Below are 3,007 nucleotides of genomic sequence, written 5' to 3'. Positions count from 1 at the left end.
ATCGGCAAACATTGAGAGAAACGATTCTATACCCTCTGGGAGATCATTTACATATATCAGAAACAGTATAGGTCCAAGGACTGACCCCTGCGGTACTCCACTCGTAACGTCTCGCCAATCTGAGACCTCACCCCTCATACTGACTCGTTGTCTCCTGTAGCTTAGGTACTCCTGTATCCAACGGAGTACCTTCCCTTTCACTCCAGCCTGCATCTCCAGTTTTTTTCACTAGCCTCATGTGTGGCACTGTATCAAAGGCTTTCTGACAATCCAAAAATATGCAGTCTGCCCATCATTATTGCCAACAGCATTTGGTGTTCCCAGGCGGTCACCCATCCAAGTACTAACCAAACCCAACGTTGCTTAACTTCGCTGATCGGACGAGAAGCGGTGTTCTCAACGTGGTATGGCCGTTGGCATACGTTGGTACACATACGTTGTGTGTGTGTGTGTGTGTGTGTGTACTCACCTAGTTGTGCTTGCGGGGGTTGAGCTCTGGCTCTTTGGTCCCGCCTCTCAACTGTCAATCAACAGGTGTACAGGTTCCTGAGCCTATTGGGCTCTATCATATCTACACTTGAAACTGTGTATGGAGTCAGCCTCCACCACATCACTTCCTAATGCATTCCATTTGCCAACCACTCTGACACTAAAAAAGTTCTTTCTAATATCTCTGTGGCTCATTTGGGCACTCAGTTTCCACCTGTGTCCCCTAGTGCGTGTGCCCCTTGTGTTAAACAGCCTGTCTTTATCAACCCTGCCAATTCCCTTGAGGATCTTGAATGTGGTGATCATGTCCCCCCTAACTCTTTTGTCTTCCAACGAAATGAGGTTTAATTCCCGTAGTCTCTCCTCGTAGCTCATACCTCTCAGCTCGGGTACTAGTCTGGTGTGTGTGTGTGTGTGTGTGTGTGTGTGTGTGTGTGTGTGTGTGTGTGTGTACTCACCTAGTTGTGTTTGCGGGGGTTGAGCTCTGGCTCTTTGGTCCCGCCTCTCAACCGTCAATCAACAGGTGTACAGATTCCTGAGCCTATTGGGCTCTATCATATCTACACTTGAAACTGTGTATGGAGTCAGCCTCCACCACATCACTTCCTAATGCATTCCATTTGTCAACCACTCTGACACTAAAAAAGTTCTTTCTAATATCTCTGTGGCTCATTTGGGCACTCAGTTTCCACCTGTGTCCCCTTGTGCGTGTTCCCCTTGTGTTAAATAGACTGTCTTTATCTACCATATCAATTCCCTTCAGAATCTTGAATGTGGTGATCATGTCCCCCCTAACTCTTCTGTCTTCCAGCGAAGTGAGGTTTAATTCCCGTAGTCTCTCCTCGTAGCTCATACCTCTCAGCTCGGGTACTAGTCTGGTGGCAAACCTTTGAACCTTTTCCAGTTTAGTCTTATCCTTGACTAGATATGGACTACATGCTGGGGCTGCATACTCCAGGATTGGCCTGACATATGTGGTATACAAAGTTCTATTCAAAGTGTGTGTGTGTGTGTGTGTGTGTGTGTGTGTGTGTGTGTGTGTGTGTGTGTGTGTGTGTGTGTGTGTGTGTGAATGTGTGACTATACATGTTGGCTTATCTATATAAGTGAATGAATGTTTCTGCAATGTATTAGGCAAATATATGTATAGAACCTTTCAAGAGCTCTCCCGCGACTCTCAGGTATGGCTCTACACCTGGCAGCTGCACGAAGCCCCAGAATTTATAATGCCTTTCTTTAGTGCTGAGTTCGAGGCCTTTCACCCGCGGGAGGGTTATTAAGGCCACCATTATTACTTACGTATAATTTATTCACTTTAATGATTAAAGTATACATAGCACGTATTAATTTTGTCTTGAACACAGACCAGAACTTAAACAAACTCTTAGTGTATACAGTGATAAGAAAGCTATGCTTTTGTGTATATATCTTAGCCTCATGTATAAGAAATAGAAGTATTGAAGAATGAATAGTATACATTTCCCATCTATGTCTTGCTGTGCGCCGAGAAACTTAAAGTAATATGTTTAAGACATTTATCTCGCACAATAATATAAATTAATGAATGTATTTACATCCTAATTAGCAGCGGAACTCGAATAAGCTAATTAAAAGAGTTATTATCCAAATATATATTTTGTATATCCTTATCATTGCTATTTAAGTTAAGTTCAAATTAAAGCTGTAAGTAAGTTTGGGCAGATCTGAGGTAAGTGGTGAGCGGCACAGACGTCCCTCCTATTGTCAACTTAGGGGCAGACCACCTTAGGCCCAGGATCATCGTGCACACGTTGTTTTTGTTGTTTTAGATTTAGCTACTTAGAATGATGTGTCCATGTAGCACGGGCTATGGTGAGCCCGTAATTGACTTCGGTTATTCGCGATAACCTTGTTACTGTGATATTTGGGTTAAAGTTTTGAATGGAGGTGGGGATTCCTCCGTTTTCCCGGTTTATTTTTCGCTTCTGTTTTAGTGCACTGGTTTTAGTCTTGTTTTAATAACATTATCTTGATGGCGAATGCAGAATGCTCACTAGTGAGTCCCATTCCTCAACGGCATTTCTAATTATTGTAGTCGCGGTGGAATGTGCATCTAATGCAGTTGCTGTCGTTGGATTAATGTTGAGTTTGATGCACAGGGCTTCAGTAGCTTCACATTCCAGTAAGTAGTGCAATAGTGGCGCCTCTGCTTCTGTTCCACTGATGTGACACTCTTTAACTATGGGTTCATTACCTCCCAGCGGCACTTGTAACCAAGTCTGAATCTGAGTATGGCTACTGCAATGTCTCTGGATATATTTTTGCCAGGCTTGAAAGAGTAGTAACCAGTGGCTTATTCGTACAATATCGCAGTGGATCTTCCTTCCGCTACGTTGGCTCTGTGGCGACTATTGATAGTTAGTATTTTCTTCTTAATTTGCTCCTTAATCTGTAAAAAAACTGGAGGTATTTGAACCTGTACAACAGGTAGAGCAGTGGCAGTTTTGCTAGTGAGTCTGCCTTTTCATTACCATCTATG

The 3,007-nt window shown here is 43.3% G+C and overlaps 1 non-coding gene across 1 annotated transcript; it reads right to left on the bottom strand.

The window, feature by feature from the left end:
• Window positions 1-299: 299 nt before the first annotated feature.
• Window positions 300-418, bottom strand: LOC123749501 (5S ribosomal RNA). The gene has a single exon (XR_006771913.1). It is a non-coding gene; the product is annotated as a 5S ribosomal RNA (ribosomal RNA).
• Between the last annotated feature and the right edge of the window lie 2,589 nt (window positions 419-3,007).

Source organism: Procambarus clarkii, chromosome 88 (genome assembly GCF_040958095.1).
Source record: "Procambarus clarkii isolate CNS0578487 chromosome 88, FALCON_Pclarkii_2.0, whole genome shotgun sequence".
NCBI lineage: Eukaryota > Metazoa > Arthropoda > Malacostraca > Decapoda > Cambaridae > Procambarus > Procambarus clarkii.
This window is presented reverse-complemented; position numbering and strand designations above follow the sequence as displayed.